The sequence below is a fragment of the Apis cerana genome, linkage group LG9, assembly GCF_029169275.1.
Source record: "Apis cerana isolate GH-2021 linkage group LG9, AcerK_1.0, whole genome shotgun sequence".
NCBI lineage: Eukaryota > Metazoa > Arthropoda > Insecta > Hymenoptera > Apidae > Apis > Apis cerana.
Window position 1 is genome coordinate 236,502 of NC_083860.1, and position 24,414 is coordinate 260,915.

The 24,414-nt window shown below is 16.1% G+C and overlaps 1 protein-coding gene across 2 annotated transcripts in view; it reads left to right on the plus strand.

Annotated features, from left to right (window-relative positions):
* Nucleotides 1–24,414, plus strand: part of LOC107995458 (pancreatic triacylglycerol lipase-like) — an 86,283-nt gene that overhangs the window by 21,669 nt on the left and 40,200 nt on the right. The window lies entirely within an intron of this gene.

The following is a 24,414-nucleotide window of genomic DNA, read 5'->3' on the forward strand; positions in this document are numbered from 1 at the left end:
TTCTCTTCGCAACTATGCTAAATCTATCGAAATATTCAAACAAAACAAAAAACAGTATCATATACGATCAATTTATATGATTTTATAAGCCATTCAGCATCCTTTTTCATAAGAGTTTCTTTCTAAGAGATTGAAATGATTCTACAAAGTGCTGATAATATTTATGTCATGTAAACGACGTTAAATGATTGAATACAAAGAAAGATTAATAGAAAATCGTTTTGGATAATTGATCGAACTGTATTAACACTGTATTAACACATCAACCAATGATATTCTGTTATGTTTCATGAAGTTTTCGAATATAACTCGGATACTACTTGAAATTGAATGCTTTGAGAACACAGCGCTTATTGAACTTGACATTTACGATGACTTAATGTCGATGATATGATTCCTATTATATAATCTAACACAGTGTGTTTTTTCACAATGGAATTCTCGCGCAACGCGACAATTTCGCGGATCTTGTTCTGGATTATGCGGCGGAATTTTCTTTACTTTTAATTCGCGCGAATGTTAACTCATCAAAATCGTTGGTAACTATTTTTTAGAATATCATTTGCAAATATAATATCTTATATTTTTATTATATATAATGTTAAAACATATTCAAAATATCAAAGAAGATATATATATTAATAATTTCATTTCAGAATTTATTATCAAATGCGGCGGAATTTTCTTTACTTTTAATTCGCGCGAATGTTAATTCATCAAAATCATCGATAACTATTTTTTAAAATGTCATTTGCAAATATAATATCTTATATTTTTTATTTTATATATATATATATATATATATATATATATATATATATATATATATATATAACATATTCAAAATATTAAAGAAGATATATATATTAATAATTTCATTTCAAAATTTATTATCAAATCTATTAAAGATTTTTAAAATATAGCATTTCAATGTATATTAAAAATATATTTATTTTATGATATGAAATCAAAATAAGTTGAACAAAAACAGCATATGTTGTAAATTATATATTTAAAAATAAAATAAAAAATCTTCATTTTCAGAAATATGCTCTAAATAACTCATATAATCGAAAAATAAATAAAATATCTGAAAGATCATTTATTAAAGTAGGATTATGTAATTGTTTATATTATGAGCTTTGAATGAACGAATGATTTATTTTAACTATTTGTGACCGATTGATTTTAATTGCAATATCGTTGCTGAATTCTATCTATATTTTATTTATATTCTAACTCATCTATTCTAGAAAATTGTTGCAAGTTTTTTCTCCAATCATTACTTTTTATGAAAATGCGAACGAGGTACTAATTAAAAGTAATTATCGCATTGAAAGGCAGTTTCAAAAGATGGGCCCACGCCCAATTGGATCACATCGCTTTAAGATCTTTGCTTTCATTGTGATTTATTGTAAGATATTAGGCGCGTATGTGCGAAATTGTGAAATTGGCATTACTGTTATATTTCTATTTAAATTGAGAATCTGAAAACTATTAGAATACTAGAATGTTTATAGATTATTGTTAGATTAGATTATTAAAAATACTCGAAAAATAACCACTTTCTCAAGTCTTAGATTTGTTTTTAATAAGTTTGTTATTTTTATCCAATTTCGAATTTTTTGCTCTAAGTTAATACATGTTTTTCTTATTTTTCATTTTTATTTGTTTGATTTTTCATATTTTTTGCAATTTATTATCCAAATAAATCAAGATATTTGACAAAACAGATTTTGCTTAGGAGATTTCTAAATTTTGAAAACTAACTAATTTTGGGAGTTAAATGTAAATATAATGAACATTTTATTAAATTTATTTGAATTTATTATTATTCATTCATTTTAAATCCTTTTTAAATGATTTTGTAGATTTTTTGTTGTAGTTTCAATATTTTTATGCATAGAGAAAAAAATAGTTATCTCTAAAATTATACATTTCAATATTTGATTCATGATATATTAGCATGAATAAAAATATAATATAGATCCGAACGCTCTCTTGCTTCTGCATAAATTTTTTAAAATTTTTTTCGATGTTATATTTTTGATTTTGACATAGAAGTATCCGTCAGAAAAATATAAAAAATTAATTATATATAAGTTCGTTATAACTTTTCAAATACCTTTTTCACAAAAAAAGATTGTCAATATTTAATTTCCATCGTACGGATCATCTTGTATATTTGTTTTATTATATTGATATATATGATCTTTCCTAAAATCAAATCGATAATTTGAAATTGAATCATTGTTATTAATTTCATATATTAATCTCTTATGAATAGATTATTTTGTTATTTTAGATATAAGATGGTAAAATTATACGCTTATAAAAAGAAGCTAATTTTATAATATATTTAATATATCATAATATATCTATTATTTAGATTATTTTTTCTATCTATATATTTTTCATAAGCTAATTTTATAATATATTTAATATATCATAATATATCTATTATTATTTAGATTATTTTTTCTATCTATATATTTTTCATAAGTCATTGTTAAGTTATTAATTTTCAAATTTGCGCTGTTATTAATATTATTTAATATATACATATTATGACATATATTTTTTAAATAAAATAATAATTTAATTGTGGTTATTTTTTAAAATATTCTTTATTATTAAGATAGATTTCTGTATTGAAATTGTTTTCTAGCTTTTTTAATAACAACAATAATAATATTTCATATTATTTTTTATTTATAAAATATTTATATTTACATATATGATATTTTTACTAAGAATATCTAATTCATAACCTAATTCACTATAATATGTTTATTTTAAAAATTTTTTTATAAATAATAAATTTTTTATTATTGATATACAATTGCATCATCTTATTGAAATCTTATATCTTTTTTCTTGTAATTTTATATTGAAAAAAAATTGATTCTATTTATATATATTTATTTATATAATATATATTTATGTAATAATGATATTATATATATTTATATATTATATATATATTATATATATTTATATAATAATAATATCATGACATAAAGTTTAAATGAAGAAATCTTTAAGATATTCATTGGATAATATTAATGTCATTAATATCAACTTTGAAAGTTAATAACTTAATAACGGTTTATGAAAAATATATATAAATAATGTTTGTAATATATTTTAATATATTATATATATTATATATGTTATATAGTTACAATATGCAATAAAAAACATAGAATTCTATAACATTATTTCTGAAATAATTATTATCATGATATGCTCTTCTTTTAATATTATACAATTTTTATTTGAAATATTTTTTATTTCTCATATTTACAGAAATAATACGAAATATTAAAAACAGATACTGTAATAAATTATTTAAAAAAAAATAAATAACTCTCTCTCTATCTTTATTATTTTTTAATATAACATATCATATATTCGTATATTCATATTATTGAAAATCTTATCACCTTATCTATTAAGATCATTTAAAAATTTAATTATAATCTTCAAAGAATTTTCTAACTAATTTTGTAACTTTTTAAAATCAAATAATTATTATAATATCTCCTTTGATACCTTGATACATATAATTTAAAATATTTATATAATATATATTTTTGATATTTCTGACTTATTAAAATAATTATGTAAAACAGACATATATATATATTTACTAACTACTTCGATAATATAGTATGGCTTTCAATATTTCGATGCGTGTAATTTAAAACATCAAATAAAAGTAAAAGGAAAAAAAGAGATTTAACATTCAGGAAGTTTATATTTTTGAGATTTTAATAATATCTGATATTATTGACTGCATAAAACTAACACGCGATTCAATTGGCTCGTTTTCTCTAAATCTCTAAATATCTAAATTATCTAAAGAAATTATTACAATTTGAAAATCATTCAAGAAAAAATTATTTTCTTAGAAATCAATCGTTTTTTTTCATTATAAACAAATTTAATGCAAAATTGTTCAATATTTAAAAATATATAATTTATAAATTTTGTTATCATTGAAAAAATTTTGCTTTTAATTTGTATTTTCTTAAGAAAATATTGTATAATATTTGATTATAAAAATCAATTTGTTTGAAATTTTTCTTGATTTAAAATATTATATAGATTATATAAATACAATATTATTAATGAACAATTCTGTCAATTTTAATAATTTGTAATATTATTAATGAACAATTCTGTCAATTGTAATAATTTAATTAGCAATATAAATATATTAAAAAGTATATTGAATTTTTTAATCAAGAATTTCTTTTGAAAATTCAAATATAAAAGAATTGCATTTTTTTTATTTTTTATTTATTTTTTCTTTATAATCAAATTATAATGAAGATAATAACAAAATGATAAACAAACAATATCAAAAAAAACATGATTATGTGATAATATCAAAATAAAAGAAATTGAAAATTGAGATTGTAATCATTTTCTAGAAATTTCTTATATAATGAATTTACATTAATTATTTCTGCATCTGTATCTTTGAATGTATATCTTTTTATATAAACACACCTAATTTCGCTAAATATATAGAATTTTTAGAACAATTATTAATTTACAGTTAGACATAATACTTAAGATTCAGATTAAATTAGAACATTAAGAATTTATTAAATGTATAAAAATCTTTTGATAAAAAGATTAATTTGAATCGCAAAATTGAACTTATTATTTTTATGATCAGATGATTTTTATAAAATTGATATCCATGATTTAATTCTTATTTTTACAACACAGTAATTTAAAAAATTTATTAATTTATTTAAAAAATTTGAAACAATTTAAAAATTTTTTAAATTGGAAAAAATTAGAGTTATTAAAAATTATAATTCTATTAATCGAATTAATAATTTTAAAAAATTATTGATTTTTAATCAATTTATTGTAACTTTTAAATAAATTCAATTTCTTGAATTTTTCCTATTATGTATCTGATTTATTTTTGTATGATACTTGTACTTATTAGCTTAATTTTGCATAAAATTGTCTAATAATATAGAATAGAAAAAAATTTATCAAGATTCAGATATATCATTAATTTTTATAAAGGGAAGATAAAGAAAAAAAAGGAAAAATATTACGTGTCGTAAAAAAATAAAAATAAAAATTCATATACATTCATAATTCTAAACTAGAAAAATTTTCTATCGAATAATAAAAAATAAAACAACATAAAATATTAATCAATAATTTTACAATTTCTTCTTTAATTAAAAATAATTTAAAAATAATTATAACAAAAATTGTCAAAAAATTTAAAAATAATTTGAATTATAACATAATTGGGATAATGATGCAATATGGTAAAATCAGAAAATTAATTATAAGGATAATTAAAAAGATTACAAGTTTTCTTATTAAATTATACAAATAGTAATTATAAATAGATTCAATCATTCCTTGTTAATTTTGGTAGCTGACAATAATTATTAATAATACATATTAAATAAGTCTTTCATTGAGCGTCTGATTTTTTAACTTGTTATTATCTTTTTAATCTATATTTAACGCTGTATTATTATAAGGATTATTATAACAAAATTTATCCATGTTTTTATAATCGATAAACAATTTTTTCATTCTTTCTACTAAATCTAGAGAATCATTCAAATATAATGAAGAAAATAAAAATGCTTTGTATTATTCTATCTTGTGATCAGCCAATAATGTTATCTTTATTTTTTCAACAAGATAAATAAAAATGTCATTTAATTTTTTATTTGTTCTCGCTCAATATTTATTATAACTTCAATATTTATTATAAATTATTAACTATGTACAATCAATCAATAAATTCTGTAACTATGCTTGAATTTATAATTTCCCAATCTCGAAGTTTCATAAAGTTTTTGTTATTCTTTCAAATTATTTTAGAAAATTTTCGACTGCGAGATATTAATATATTCACTAATAATGTATCTAAATTTTTTATTAATAATAAGTTAATATATTATAATATATTATATAAATAATAATAATATATATATGATATATATAATAATAATTAAATATATGATAAAATAATGAATAAAAAAATTTCGTAAAAAAAAATTAAAGAAAAAATTGAAATTGATAAATTTATATAGCATAAAACGAATTTATTTATAACCTAATAAATAAAAAAGTGATAAACAACATGCCTGTATCAATTTTTATATTTGTTTTAATTTTTAGCATCACTTCAAATTTTCTATTTCATTTCTATTTCATTCATAAAACATTTTATATATGCATAAAGTATACAACTTAAAATAAATTAAGCAATGTAGAAAGTATTAAAATTTTATATTTTTTATATTTGAATCCTTTTGTATCTTTAATTGTATGTTATAATTAATTTTTGACGAAATATTTTTAATTAATAACTTTGTAAAATCCATATTTATTAAACTAATACTAAATAAAATATTACAAACTATTTTTATTTAGAAGTTACAATACAGTTTTCATTTTTTCTTATATTATATAATCTATATCGATTATTCCTTTTTTTTAATTTATATATTATTATAAATTATTTCATTAATATAATTATTAAAAAAAGAATCCCCTTTTTAGATATTATTAATTTTTTATTATTCAAATCGATTTAGTTTTACAAAACTGAATAATTTATACATATTTTTATTCTAATATTATATATTATACTGAGCAGAAAATTAAAGTTGATTTTATAAATATATATAGAAAATAATATTTTAATCTATTTTGATTCAGTTTTTTTATTGATAATGATTCTTGAAATTTCTTGTGATTTCTTGAAATTTTTAATTAGATAATAATGTTACTTATATTTAAATTTTCTAACAAAATAAATAATAATTCCAATATTTGCAAATTTTCTTTATAGATGAAATTTTTAAAATGGTTAATTCAAAAATATTGATTTATTATAATTCAAACTGTATAACAATATTTTTTTTAAAAATATCACAAATATTTTATCTTCATGAAAATATTAAATTGCTTCATTTGATAATATGAAATATTTTTAAATAATAATAAATAAAGCTATTCCAATTTTAACAATAGAAAATATTGATAATAGTAAATAAATAATAACTAGTCTGAATAATATAATCAACTATATTTCAATTTTAAATATATAATATATTTTCAAGATTTGAATAAATCGAAATAAAATCGAATAACATATTTTTACACATAGCTTTTGACGATATTATATTTATCATTGATAAATATATATCATTGATTTTGATCAAGTGAATAAACATGTATTATTATTCAAAAGAAAATTTCTCGAATGCGAACTGATATGTTTCAATATTATTGGTTAATAAATATTTCTTGAAAAAAAATTTTAACGAATTTAGTTATATTCAAAGAAATTTTTATATTTTTATTTTTAGAAAGTATTTCACCATACATAAATATAAAAAAATGTAACATAATATATCTTAGCATACTTCACTTGTAATATCTGTGATATAATATAAAATATATGTGATATACACAAAAATTAAATTCTTAAGTAAAAAGAATTAAGAATTTAGATAAGCCTATATTATAATAACATGAAGAAATGGCATTTTTATAAATATTTTTATAAATAAAGAAGATATAAAAAGAAGAATATGTGATTTGAATATGTGAATAAAATAATATAATACTAATATTTTTTTTGTTTTTTTCAAAATTTTTATTTAAAAAACAATGGCTTTTTAAAAATGGCACTCTTTTCTCATCATCAAGAAAAAATTAAATATATTCTAAAATATTAATCTTCTAATAGTTAATATCGATAAAGAAAATCAATATGTTTATTAGTTCTTAAAAAAACAACTTATTAAAATTTATTTAGATTATGTTTTAATAATTTTAATCTTTCATAATAACTTCTTTGTAAATTCTAATAATAAATTATCATTGCTTTTAATTATTATCGAAATAATATATATATTGAATGATTTACAATGTAGATTTATAATAAAAGTAGATTTACTCTCGCTTTTGAGAGAAGTTATAAAAAAGTTATTCGATTTTGATTGTAAAAATCGAATATTTCCAGTTAACTTTCAATCACTATAAATGAAATATTTATGCTTAAATGTTCACAACTTGGTTTTTATTTATACAACACTTCCTTAATATAATATTTCTTAAAATAATATTTTTTCTTAGGGATTTTTTATAATTAAAGAGTTAACTCACAAGATGAATGAATATTCTAATATCTTGATAAAAAAATATGATCTTCTAAAAAGAAATTTCAAAATTTTTTTAAAGAAAAAAAATTTGTTCCAAAAAATTTTTTAATGTTTAATTAATTTATTTAATTATGTTTAATTAATTTTATTTATTATTTATTTATTTAATTAATTAATATTTAATATTAATTTATTTAATTAAAATATTTTTTAATATTACATTAAAATAAATTTAAACAATACATATGTAAAGATTCTTTTTCAAATTTTAATATATAAAAAATTATAGAATTTGTATTCAATTACAATTTATACTTCAATTTGAATTTAAATTTCATTAAAATAATATTATTATTATTCATTACTAAATATTTAATTCTATAAAAAATAACAATGATTAATAATTTTATTCTTTTAAAAGGTTATCGATTATATTTCCTATAATAATTTTCATAAAAAATTATATTAATATCAAAACATTTAATATAACACATTTAAAAATTTCTATTGAAAAATAAAATTAAATACAAATTTTATTTAAATTAAAATATATTTATAATTGGAAAACAAAAAAAAATATTAAAATATTTAATTTAAAAATTAAAATTTAATTATAATAAGAAAATATATTTCTTAATCGAATATATTTAAAATAGCTAATTATTGTAAAAAAAATTTTTAAATTAAGAAACTATTAAAACTAAAAATTAAAGAAAAATTAAATGAAAACTAATTAAATATTTCTTATTTTAATTAATTTTGATAAAGATAATTAACAATATAATTAATTATAATAAGCACAAAACATAAAATATAAATTTAAATCATAGCAAATATATTTTTATAAGTATAACAATTTTATAAAAAAAATATATATAATAAATGTATCACTAAGTTAAAATTGAATGAAATAAAAATTTTTGAAAATTGCCAACGAAGTCAATTGATTAAAATCAGAATATATTTCTAAGACAATATTTATCATTTCAATTTTGAAGATTTATTGTTTAATTTATACTAAAAAATAAATCTATCAATTATAAATAGTTTTTAGCTTTTATTAAGTGCTGAAAGATTGCGGTATTTGTGGTTTATGGTTATTATAATATATACTATATAATATAATGTAATACTTATTATTATCACTAACACATGCAATATTCTTATATAAATTAATTGTTTATTTCATTATTCATTCTTTTTAATTATATTATTTTATTGATTATTTAATAATGTTTTATCGTAAACGCTAATTTTTTAAAATGCTAATATTTTATTAAAATTTATATTAATTTTTAATTACTTATATTTAATATATTTTAATAATTATTTACTCATTTTTTATTAATTCTTAATTCTATTATTAATATTATCAATTATATTAATATTATCAACTTTTAATTAGTTTTTTTACTTATATGCTAATTAATTTATTGATGTTTCATCATAATTATTATAAAATATGTATATATTAAATCAAAAATATAAATACACCATAAAAACTAATATTTAACTTTTAAATTAAACATGTATAAAAAACAGAATAGTAATATTTATAATATTTCTATATTTATATAAAATTTTGCTCTTATTTTATTATTATTTTTATTATTTTTTTTTTTGATCAAATTTGTTCTTCATATATAATATAAGTACAAATTTTAATACCAAACTTTCCCCATATCAATTAATTCCATTTCATCTCTATCATATAACTGACACAATAAATTAATAAATTTCTTGATTCCTATATACATAATTCACCTTGCTTTCTCAAAAATTTCTTTTTACTAATTTCTTTTTATGATCATTCTCAAAAATCATTCTCAAGTATACATATGAGAAAAAAATGATAGCAATCATTTTGACTTTATAATCAACATAGTCCATTAATCTTGAGGAAGACTAACAAATATACTCATATAAATGTACATTTTACTATTTCTTATCGTTATAAGATTATCAAGTTCGATGAAATCGTGATATATGTCCACGATCCGTTGATTAAGCGGACGTGAAATTGTCGGGAAAGTTGAGGTTAAGTCGTGTCTCCCCGCTTTATGTCTGATTACGCAGCACGACAATATCGCTCTCACCTTCTTCCTGTCTCCGTTAAATTGTTCTAATAAACTCGAATATAACAAAATATTATTAATATGACAATTTGTATGCACATGAATTTGAAAAACAAAATAAAGTACATTAATTATAGACTATAGTTTAAAATATATTTTATCAATTATATTTTCATAAATAAAAAATAATATTGATGAACAAAAAAATTTATAAGATTTAATAATAACAAATTTTCAAGAATTTGTACATAAATGCTGTAGTTAAGAATAGTGAAATATTAATTAAAAAAAATTATATAAAAATGAAATAAACCAATATGCATAGAAAATGAAAGACAAATATTAAAAAAGAGATTAATTTAATTTAAATATTAAAACATTTAATTTTAAATTTTAGTATATATGAATTAAAAAATAGAAAAAATAGAAAAAATAGAAAATAAACATAAACAAAATATTTTCTTTATAAAATTTATATATTATATTTTTGTTTAAATAAAAAATATTATGAGAAATAAATATGAGAATTTTAAAGTTGAATATTTTGAAAAAAGAATATTTAAAAGAAATATTATTTAATTATTACAGTTAGTTAAATTTAATAAGTAATTAGTCAAATTTAATAGATAATAGATTTTCTTACAATTTTGTTGTTAATGTTATCATTAAAAAACTATGATTTGATATAATATTTATCATTATAGTTTATAGTAGTTAATTAGTCAATTATAGTGTTAGTTAGTTCATTATAGTAGTCGATTTGTTAATAATTGGTAGAAGAAATATAATTAAATTTGAAAAAGTAGATTGATAAAAGAACAGATTCCGTTAATATAACCTGTTATATTAGATTGTAAATAAACATGAAACAGACTCTATGTGATAAATTCTAGCAAAATGAAAAGATAGCAAAAACCAAATAAATCTTGCAATCTTCAACGATTTTAATTTTAAATGAAAATGTATAACTAACTTAATAATAACTTTTAATCTGTTATTATCTAAGTAACTTCTAATTTGTTAGCTATGCTGCCCTGTTTTAAAAATATTAATTAAAAAATAAAGAAAATCATTATAAAATAAAGAAATAACGAATATACTCTTCATAGCAGAAAAATTGCCATTTTTTCATAACAACTATACTTTACAAATTAAAATTTTCATTAATAACATTAGAAATAATTTTATTTAAACAAATATATATATATTGATAATTTTTATCACATCTAAAATGATTATAAATGATCCAATTATACACATTTTATTTATTTAAAATTTTATTCAATTTCACAATAAAGCAGGATCTATCTATAAAAAATTCAAATTTAATGCGAAAATAAATGATTATAGATTATATTTAATTTTTATTACCGTCAATCTGCATATAAATTATTATTGGAAAAATATATATATGATTTTTATTATTTTATAATATTGTATTTTTTAATTTATATTTTTTTTAAATTTGTTATAATAAAAATAACACGAAGTTTAAGATTGTTATTTTGAATTTAGAAAAATAGATTTTAATTTCATTTTATTATATTTATTATTACATTATAATGATCTTAAATTGACTATGGAAATCTTTATTTTTTATATTTTTTATTATTTTCATGAATTTAATTTTAACTTTTCTATTTTTTATTATTTTTTATTTTATTATTAAATCTATAGTATAAAAATAAAATCTATATTATAAAATCATAAAATATTGTTTAGAAATTTTAATTAATATATATAATATCACATAACTTAGAAGAATAATAATTATTTGAAATATGGAATTTCTCATTAATTTTAATAATCTTGAAATGTGCTATTAAAATCATCATTTTGAATAATTTTTTCCTATTCATGTTACTATCGTTTGATCTTCAGACTATTTTTACATTTTATTTTACTTATTTTCTTATTAATTTTTTATGAATAAAATTTTTCACTTATATTCAATTACATTGTTAAATTTGAATTACAATATAGCATTGTGCTTCAGATATGTTATTATTCATATTTGAATATTTGATACATACATTTTTGATTAATTAATTATCCAAGAATCTCAATCATCCAAGATCTAAATTATCAAAAATTTCAATTATCAAATATTTTTTGTTTACTAAGACTATATTTGAAAATAAAATTTCAAAATTTTTATTGTTGAGTTGTTTTTTATTAAATAATTTCTCAATGCAGCATCTATTAACAAAAAATAACTTGATGACTTTTAAGAGTTTTACTTTCAAATTTATATCAATTTTATATTTTGTTTTTTAATTTTTATTAAATGAGTTATAAAGAAAAGCAATATATATAAAAAATACATTTCTATTTTTTATTTTCTTTTCGGATCTTAAGCATCCGATAAGTTTCGACTTATCCAGATATTTGTTTATTCTTCAGTTAATAGAAATCCTACAGTATTCTTTTTAAATAATAATTTATCAATAGTTTATGAATGAGTTGTTAATATATATATAAAAGTATTAAAATTAAAGTTATATTAAAATTAAGAAATTTAATCATAATGAAATTATAAAATTTTTAAATTTACAAGATAATTATATAGCAAGTTAGTACAAGTTTTAATTAAATAAGAAGAAATTATAAAATAATATGAATTATGTAATGAAAAACAAATAAAATTATTTAATTTAATCTAATTTTCATTAATTTTTCTTCTACTGCTTTAAATTACTTTAAAAATTGCTTTAAATTACTACTATTTTAAATTAAATTATGAAGATATATTATAGAATATATATTATAGAATCTAAGATCGTCATTACGTAAGTGAGAAAAACGAAAATAAAATATAATTTTGAGAAGTAGAAATTTAATAAAAATTTTTTGAGAATATCTTGGAAACTAAGCAACCATAGTGTAGAGAAAAATTCTTCAGAACGATGACTTTTACAAATGTTTCACAAGAATACTGAAATCAGTGAGGAAATTCTAATTTCTATTTGATAATTTATATATTGAATAATTATCATTAAAAATTTTTTTCCTATTTGATTATATTTTCTATTTATATATTTTTCATATTATAATAATTTTATTTGTATTTTACTAATATGTGCCTATATTTTTCTCAAAACCATTATAAATTTTTCTATTTCAAATAACAATTATATAAACATTTATAATTCTTTTTTCATAATCAAAACGTAAAAAATAATTTAAATTAATATTATATACATGATTGTCTCTAGTATTTCTATGTGTGTGTGTGTAAGAAATAGATAGGTGAATATGATGACAGATATATTTCTCAAAGAAAAAAAAAGAAAAAAAAACTGCTTTTAAAATATGGAATAAGAAATGCTTTAAAATTCTCAAATCATCTTTATAATCTTTATAATCTATTATAATCTATAATCTATCATCCAAAAAATAAAGTAAAAAAATATTTCAGATTTTTATTTATAACTAACAATCAATTCTAATATAAGTAACATAATCTATTTTTTCTTCTTTTTTTTTACATATTGCATGGTTATAGGCATAATCAGAAATTCATAATAAATTTTATAATATAATATATTTATAATTAATATAATTTTGTTTGTAATATATATCAATTCTAACAAATAATTTTTTGATTCTTATTTGAAATATGATTGCAATGATTTATGAATAAGTTTTATAAATGAATTTTAAAGCAATAGCAAAAATTTCCATAATGATAATCATCTTTTTTATAAAAAATATTAGTTATTAAACTAACAATTATGCATTAAAAAATATATACAATATATACAATAATAGCATAAATATATTGAATATATTTTAAAACATGAATTACAATGAAAATTTAAAAATATAATTATGATTATTATTAAATAATATTTTCTATGATAAATATATTAAGTATAAAGTTATAAATAATTAATTTCATTAAAAAAGAAACAATAAATTAAAAAAGTAAATAAGTAAACAAAAAGTAAATAAGCAAAATTAAATTTTATATACTTATGAAACAATAATAAAGTGAATTATAAAATAAAATTTAGCATAAAAAAAGTCTAAATAAAAAATATATATAAATAAAATTATAAAAAAAACAAAATAAAAAAAAATTTTTTACCAATACACATTCAACCAATACACATTGTATTATTAAGAAAAAGAAAAATATGTTTTAATTTTTTTTATTCAATATGTATATATATGTCCAATAAGGTTTAATTAACGAATTATAAATATTTTAAGTTTGCATTAGATAAAGTGAGACGGCGAGAATGGATGTGCATTAATATCATTTTACCATTACTATTAATAATTGTATTGTCTGATTCCTCAATGAAAATAAATATTGATATTTTTTTTATATAGAAATGATTACTTCTGAATTTCAATATAATATACAATACGTAAATATCACATAATATAATTATTCACTATTTACAATATTCTTATATCATTTACAATAAAAATATTTATCATTTTTAATTATGCGAATTGAATCAAATAAAATCTATATAATTCATTATTTGATAGAAATTATCTCAAACAAATTATAACAAATTCCATAATACTTACAATTATCAATCATCAATCATTTACAATTATCAATCAATTATATTATATTCAATCTGTACTTAGAAACAAATCAAAATAATCTTATAAGATTTTGAATTAAAAAGATTGAATGTGATTTTATATACAAAATTATTTTTTTAATTATTTTCATATACAAAAAAATCTGAAATACTAATGATACTTGAATCAACTTAAATTTTAGATGATTAAACATGAACTATATAAATAAATAATAAAAAATGAATAATATTACTGATAAATCTTTATCTTTATTTCACTTACATTCAATATTTCTTATTTTTATATAGAAAGAAATAATAGTTGATCTGAATATCATACATTAATAATAATCAATATTATTAATATCATATATTCATAAAAAATGCATATATATTGCAAATGTTTTTTTTTTATGATCAAATGAATACTATAAATTCTTTTTTTAGTATTCTTTTTTTCTTATTCTTATTATATTCTTATTATATCTTATTATATTCTTTTTTTCTTACATTTATTTATGATATATGTTATCAACGGGAACAAAGCAATATTATTTTAGCAATGGAAAAAATTGTTGAGAGACTTTCATGTTCTTATATTTAATACACATAAACACAATATTTGATTTGAATATTATTACTTTTTCTTTCTATCTAATCTCTTTTTTTATATCCACAATCAGTGTTTAATTGTTAACAATATTTTTCAATAATACATTGTCATGCCGCGGAGTCAAGTTTAGAATTTGATAAAATAATATATATGTATTTGAATATATTTAATTTAAAATAAAATTTAAATTAAATAATCTTCATATAAAATCAAATCACGTGATAATAAATAATAATCAATATCGAAATAATTTTATTCGATGAAATTAATATGAATAAAAATATCGTTAATGATATATAATATTATTAATAGTAGGAGAAAAAGAAAAGTACAACATTAATTTTTTTAATAGTTATAAAACCATTGATGATATTAATATGATATGATTAAAATGCAGATATTAAATTATTTTTTTTTTAGTAATCTTATATAAAAAAACATAAAAAATTGAATTGAAATAAAGTAAAAACAAAAATTTTTTAACTGATGCATTATCTATGGAATTCAAATTGATTCAACTATTATTAATAATTTTTTTGTACATGAGAGGATTTGTGTATAGAAAAAAAATTAAACTTTCTGAAATCTGAAATCTTATGGAAGTGTGTTTTAATTTACTTTGATTTACTGATTTTGCAGAGTCTCAAAGTTAAATATTATACAACGATTTGGTTATGTAGCTATGGATTTAAAATGATGTATAGTATCAATATTCTGGAATTAACTGAAACTCATTCGAAATAAAGTTTCTTAAATAAGAAATTACATAATACGTACATTATATGAAAATTCAAAAATAATCATTTGTATGTAAAAGAATATCAGTGTATTTACTTTCATTGAGGAACTCTACTACGCAGGCAACATTGCAATACATTGTTTTTTATATTTTTATATTTTTATATTTTATATATTTTAATTACATATGCTATTAAAAAATATTTAAAATAATTTATGAGAATTTTTTTTTTATTTAAAATAGCATAAACTAAAACATTATCAACAAATTTTTGTTTTATATAATATATATATATATATATATGTATATTAATTAATATTATATATTTGAAAATAAATTAAATAACAATTATCCAAATATTAATATTATTAATATAATTTATGTATATAATTATATTATTTTATAATTGTAGAATTAAACAGTTAATTAATATTATATATATATAATAAAAATATAAAATAAATATATAATATATATATATAAAATAAAAATGTTTTATATTTACTTTAAACATTATAACATTACATTTTTATCATTTAATTATAGTATAAAATATATAATATTTAATATATTATAATATATAATATTTAATAGTATAAAAGTGTACGAAGTTATTATATTTTTTCTCTTTAATATGTATTAATTAACTGATTAATTCTACAATTATAAAATAATATAATTATATACATAAATTGTATTAATGACATTAGTATTTGGATAAATATTATTTAATTTATTTTCAAATAAAATAGTTAATCAATTAAATAAAAATAAAAATGATTAAATAATTATTATGATATAACTTTTTATATTATTTTAATTATTATCTTATAATATGTTATTATATTTATTTATATTTATTTATGTAATAAATAAAAATAATATAATTATTTATATTTTAATTTAAATTTAATTACCAGATTAATTTTGATCTTCGTTAATATCTCATACCAATTTTTAAATTATTAATTTATTTAAGTAATAAAATTTATTTAAAGAAAAACATTATTTGTTATATTTATTATCTACAATCTATAATATTTTCAAAGAAATAAATCGAACAGATTATTTAGATTATTATTTAGATTCTTATTTAAATTACTTCTGTTATCTTAAGTATAAATAGAATAATATACGTAAATATGATAATTGTGTTTCATCTTTAATAAAAGAAAAATAATTATTCATTTATATTAATTATTTATCATATATATTAATTATTATATGTATAATTAATCACTTAGTAATAAAAAAGTAATCAATATTGATATTCATGTTTGAATTGAGTTTCATTGAATTTTTTATGTAAGCATTGAATTATTTTATATTATTATAATATAAAAAAAATTATCCTTTATGTTATATATTATAAATTATTTTAACTTAAATTATTTTAATTATTTTATATTAATTTTAATTTAAATTTAATTAATATCATATTATATATTATTATAACAGATAATTATTTTCATTATTTCATTTTTATTCATTTATTATTAATTATTTCATTTTTTCTTAGTTTTCTTGATTTTATTAAATTAATATTAATATTAAAAAATTTAAACATTTAAAATAAATCAAATTACTATCATAAATCGAGAAAAAAATATTTTTCTTTTAAATAAAAAAAACTCAATTGATATTAAATGAGAAATACTTATTCAGTTCCAGAAATATCTGAAAATTTGAATATTTTTAAAGCAATTTTATATTGAGTATTTTATATTGAGTATGTGTCACGAAAAGAAGAGATGATAAAACGATAATTCATAATAGATCATTTTATATATCTATTTTATATAAATAATATAAAATAATTTTGATTTAAAAACAAGCACTAAATTAATGTTCAGAAAGTACAATATTATATAAATAGTACAATATAATATAAAGTACAATATGATAAAAATTTTCAATGAAAATTTTGAAAATGAAATATATTTAATCTTGTAGTATTCTCACTTATTTTTGAATAATAAATAGAAAAATTACAATTGAAATTTGTTAGAGAATTGAAATTTATTTTTTAATAATAGACAATTAATCAAAATTAATAATAAGTTAATGTTTAACTAAATGGATTTCAAAACAATCTACTACTAAATTTATAATATGAATTTGTAATAACTAAAAATTAATTTATTAAATTATTAAACGACTTTAAAAAATTGATTATCATTATTTTATTTCAAAAAATTGTAATTTATATGTTTTACATTATTGTCGTAATATATTTTAAAATAATAAATTTTTTACGTATATAATACGTATATAATTAATTGATAATAAATGAAATTATTTTTTTATTATTTTTATTATATAAAAAAAGAATACAATTTTTATGATATTCTAAAAATGTTTTTAAAAATTTTCAAAAAATCAAATTAATAAATTCATACATTACTTTGATTACATTAATATTTAAAAAGAACATTAATTTTTCTATAATAAAAAGGCATAATAAAAGACTGTATGTATTCTTTCATTGAGATATATCTTTTTTATTCTATTTAAATATATTTCTTAATTATAAAAATGAAATCACTATTTTCTTTCTAATTAATTAAAAGATATGATTAAAAAATTTAATCATTTACAAAATAAAAACTAAAAATAAAAAAACAAAATATAAAATAGAAAATATTATTTAGTTATTTATTTCATTTTAAGAAAATATTTATACTTTATTTTAGATTAATTTTTATCATCCAATAATAATATTAACTATTTTAAAAAATGATGTCATATATGTACATTACATGAAAAGCACACTAAGTATAATTATATATTTGTACATTTTAATTGCAGAATAAATACAATATATTATTGTATTAAGTACAATACATTTATTTTCTAGTAGACTTATAACTTATATTTTTATCATTTTTTTTAATAAAGATATGCATTTATTAAAGATATGTATATTATTAAAAACAAAACAAAATGAGAAAAAGAGATAGCATATTATATTATATTTATTTATAACAAAAACTAAAAATATTTATAACTTATTTATTTATAACGAAAAGATATATAAAAACAAAATATATATTACTTTTAATACTTTGTTAGTCCACTTATTTTTTATTCTTAATAACATTTATCATTTTCTATGGCAGTGATTTATATATTTTTTTTATATTTTTATGGAATTATATTCCATTCTTTCAAAATGCAGAATTTCAAATCATTAACAGTCTGAAATTCTTTTTCTGCTGCATATATTTATTTTTCAAGTTCTGATCAAATATTTTCAATTATATTCAGATCAAACGTCTTGGCCATTTAAGAAAAGATATTTGATTTGAGAAATATTTTTTATTTATTTTGCCTTATGAATTGCGGCATTATCTTGTTGAAAAATATAATTCTGGCTCGCAATCCGCATATTTGTTTAATTGATTATTAATCAATGATACGTACTTTTTATTGTCCATACGATAGTTGATAAAATTTATTTCAATCTTTCGTGAAATTCGATACCTGTCCAGAAATTTCTTTTTTTTTTGTCAAATCGTAAAAATAATAATTCTATCCATCTAAGCCCATCTAAATGAAATTTTGTTTCATTCGAAAAAATAATATTTCTTCGCTATTTTTCTTTCATTGAACATGTTAGCAAGCAAATTGTAAAAAAACACTCTTTATATTTTGTTAATAAGGAGATTATTGTTTTAATCTCCGGCATTGAAGTTTATTTTATTTTAAATTATATAATTATTTTATTTTAAATTATTTTAAATTATATTTCGAATATTAGTTATAATATTAGCTTCTGCAACAATTTGCTGAACTGTACTTTTAAAATTAAATAATTCGTAAAATTTTATTGTTATCGTTATTTTTCACGAATTATTACTGCACATCCTCTACTTCTTTTTTTTCCATATTAATTAGAATTTTTTAATAAATCAGTTATTATTTTGCAGTTTCTATTCACTAATTTTACAATTTTCGCAATGAAATAGTTTTCGCATCTCTAGTGATAAATTTATTTCATTTTGACTACTTTTCGTGACCTATTATTTAAATTTTCTATTTATTTCAATATTAAATAATATTGAAATGCTAACTCTATAACTTCTTGGCTTCTTAATGTTTATACTATTAAATTATAATTGAACAATGAATATATATTGTAAATGTATTATTATTTTGTCCGAATTGTAGTAATTAATATTTACGTTTTCTTCAAGAAATTTTTTCAATACAATAACATACATCATACCAAAACAATTGTTAATATACATAATCATAGAAATACATACAAAATATACAAAATATATAAAAAAATAACTTATTCTATATGTATTTTAAAATATAAAGTATTTCTTCAGATATACTATCATTTTATCATATAATGTATCAAAAAAAAAATATAAATCAATAAAATAATATTCTTTTTTCTTACAATAATTATAAATATAAATACATAAATATAATTACAATAATTATAAATATAAATCATTACAAAACAATTTTAACTTTAATTATCAACAAATCTTAAACAATGTTTGCACGTAGAAACACTTCATTTCTAGTATCACGCGCCGTTATGTTTCCTCTATAATTAGTGCTGGTAACTGAACAAAGTAATTGATATAAACTAATTTACATTGAATGTAGTTAAATTACAATTCTTGGAATTTTTTCTTTTCACAAAAAAATAAAAAATAAAAAGATAATAAAAAATATCTTTTAAATAGATCATTAAAATTGATATGAAAAATCGTATTATTTTCATATTTAAAAACTTCCTATTTCAAAAAACTTATTCAAAAGATTTTTATATATATATATATTAAAAATTATATATATTTTATATATATTATATATATTAAAAATTATTCAAAAGATTCATTGTGTCAACATTGAATAGATATATGTTGTGAGAATAATATCATTTTTAAGAAAAAAATTTAGATCCTTGAAATTGTATATTTATTATGAAATACTTTGGCATAGTTAGAATATGAAGATTATCTTAGGACTTGAGACGATATTTTCCAGTCATATCAATTTGAACAATCAGCATTATCCTACTTGAGAAGAATTATTACAAAAACTCATAGATTAATTTCTTGGGAATAGCGAAATTTATTTTAACTCTTCAGTTTAATTAATAGGAATTTTCCTTAGTTGGAGATCGCTAATTAAGGAGCTGACTCACAATATGTATTGAGGGCATGATATTAGAGAGCATAAGCGTTTTGGTAAAATTAAAAAAAATCAGAATTTTTTCAAATTCAGAACTTTTTAAATCTGTTTAAATTAAATTTTTTAATTCTTTGAACATTAAAATTTTATATCTTAAAATCTTTCGAATTTTATAACCTGAAACAAACAATTTTAGAACTTTGTGAATTCAATGATAAATCTATTTAACATATGAACTTTGCTCTTGATCATTTTAGAATATAATTTGTTATATTATTATAAATTTATTAATAATGAATTTTGTAATAAATCAATTTTATTACTATATACCATAATTTCAAGAACAAATTGGAGCTAATACCAAACTCTTATTTACAAGTAACAAAAATTTTCTTTATGCTCAGCAAAAAAAAATACACACATTGAAAATTTATAAAAATACACACATTTGAAACGTTATATTTAAAAAATTATAATCGAAAAATAATATTACAATATATAAAATTGTTCATAATAATGCAATAACTTTTATGAATTAGATATAGTAGGTAGATTAATAAATTTTTATATTATATTATATAATATTATAATATAAAAATTTATTATATATTATATTATATTATATTATATTTTATATTATTTGTATTTTATATTATAATAAATTTAATTATAATAATTTGTTTTGAATAATAAAATTAGACATGTTTCAATAGAATTGATAAATAAGTACATAAATTTTATAATTTCAAAAATAAATGTATGTAAGTAGTAATGAAAATAACATAAAAAAAAATAATTTTTGTTATAAAAAATATAAAAAAATAAAAAAAATAAAAATGTGATATAATTTATTTTGTATCTAATAATAATAAATTATATGATACAATTATTAATCTGACTATTAATTTAAGCTATCAAAAAAAAAATATTTATTAAATATAATATTTTTTTCAATATCAATTATGAGATTAAATACTTATATAATTTATATTAATCATTATTACATAAAAGATAGAATAATAAAATACAAATAAAATACAAAATTGTAAAGATATTGTAATAAATTTCTTTTATGTAATAAAATATTTTTTTTAATCAATTCATGAATATTTAAAATTTCCATAAAAAATAAGAATATTTTCTGTGTAATGAAAAAATTCAAACATACAATTACAAAATTCTTTTCATTCATTATAAAAAAAATGTAATTTTTTTCTTCTTTTATTAAAAAATCATATTATTTTTATTGAAATATTTCACAATATTTATAATTACTAAATAATTGAAATCGTTTCTTAAAATTATTTAGCACTAAAATTATATATTAAATATATAAAATAAAAATACAAAATCAAGTATTTTTTAAGGAAATTTCTTATCTTCTTTTAAGAAATATAATATCGATATCAATAATTACGATTCAAAATTATAATTTTTTTAAATACATCATAATAATTATAAAAAATTTTCTATAGTAATTTTAAAAGATTGTAATTAAAAATTGCAATCAAATAATAATTAAAAAAAAAAGAAATACATAATTATATTCTTTCTTTTTCTTAAAATTTAATATAATAATATAATATTATCTCATATATTAAATAATATAATAATATTGTATATAATAATAAAAATTTTTTTCTAAATTTCACTTGTAATAAAATGTTTTAAATTTTTAATTTTAAAATACATTAAATGATATATTATTATATATTATATATACATTAAATGATATATATTATATTATATATACATAAAAAACTAGAAAATGAAATAATAAAAAGAATAATAGAATACTTAAATATATAATTAGAATATATAATAATAAATTTTTTAAATTTTTAGAATTATTTAATTTCATACTTAAATCTTTGAATAATTTTTTGTTTAAATAATCAATAATAAATATATAAAGATCAAATTATTTTGAATTATAAAAATTAAAAAGATTTCATTAATTTTAAAATATAATTACGTTATTTTTTCAAAACCTATTTATTGAATAAATTAAATTTAATTTAACTTTAATTTAATTAAACTAAAAAATTTTAATTGTTTTAAATTTTTTAAATATTAATTAGAAATAATTATAAATAATAATTATAATTATAAATATAATGTAATATAATATACTAAATAAATATAATATAATAATTCGAAGTTAATTTAGTTTGATGTAATTCAGTTATTACCAAAATCTTATATACTTTTATATCATAAATTATTATGACATAATTAACCACTATTATTATTTATCATGAAATTATTATTTATTATTCTGAAAAAAAGCATAGTACAACTTATTAAAAACTTACATATAAAAAAATTAAATTTTAGAAATCAAAATTAAATTCTTTGAGCAATTATTGAATCAAAATAAATTTATAAGACAAGAGTACTTCAATATCTAAATAGATATTAATTTTAGTTATTAATAAAATATTTGAAAAATATAAGAAAACATTGTTAATATTTTCTTTAATTATTTTTTTCTTTTTAACTTTTTTCTTTAATTATTAACTTAATTTTTTTCTTTAGTTATTCTTTAAAACATAAAAATTAGTTAAGAAATATTCATAATTATTTATTTATATATTATATATTATTTATATTTATATTATTATTTAGTTATTGTACTATCTTCGAATTTTTTATTTTATTATAAGTACAAAAAGATCATATATATAAATATTTAATATTAAATCGCTTATGATATAAAATATGAAAATAAACATAACTTATTATAATTTATTATTATATATATATTATAAATAATAATATTATATTATAATATATTATAAATAAATAATTTCATATATTAAATGATATTTACTTTACATTAGATTTTAAATTAAGAATATTATATTTTCAATAAACATTTCAATAAATCTTCTATTTAATTTGAGTCTTAAATATCACGTTCTTTTACATTTTTTTTTTCTATAAGATCTATTATACAAATAAAATCTGATACAAATAAATATTATCCAAAAATTCTTAATAAATTTACAATCATTGACGATTTTCATTTTTTCATATCGTAAACAATAAAATCTTTACAATTTACAAACAATATAATCTTTTTGTGTGTAACAAATTTAGAGATAAAATA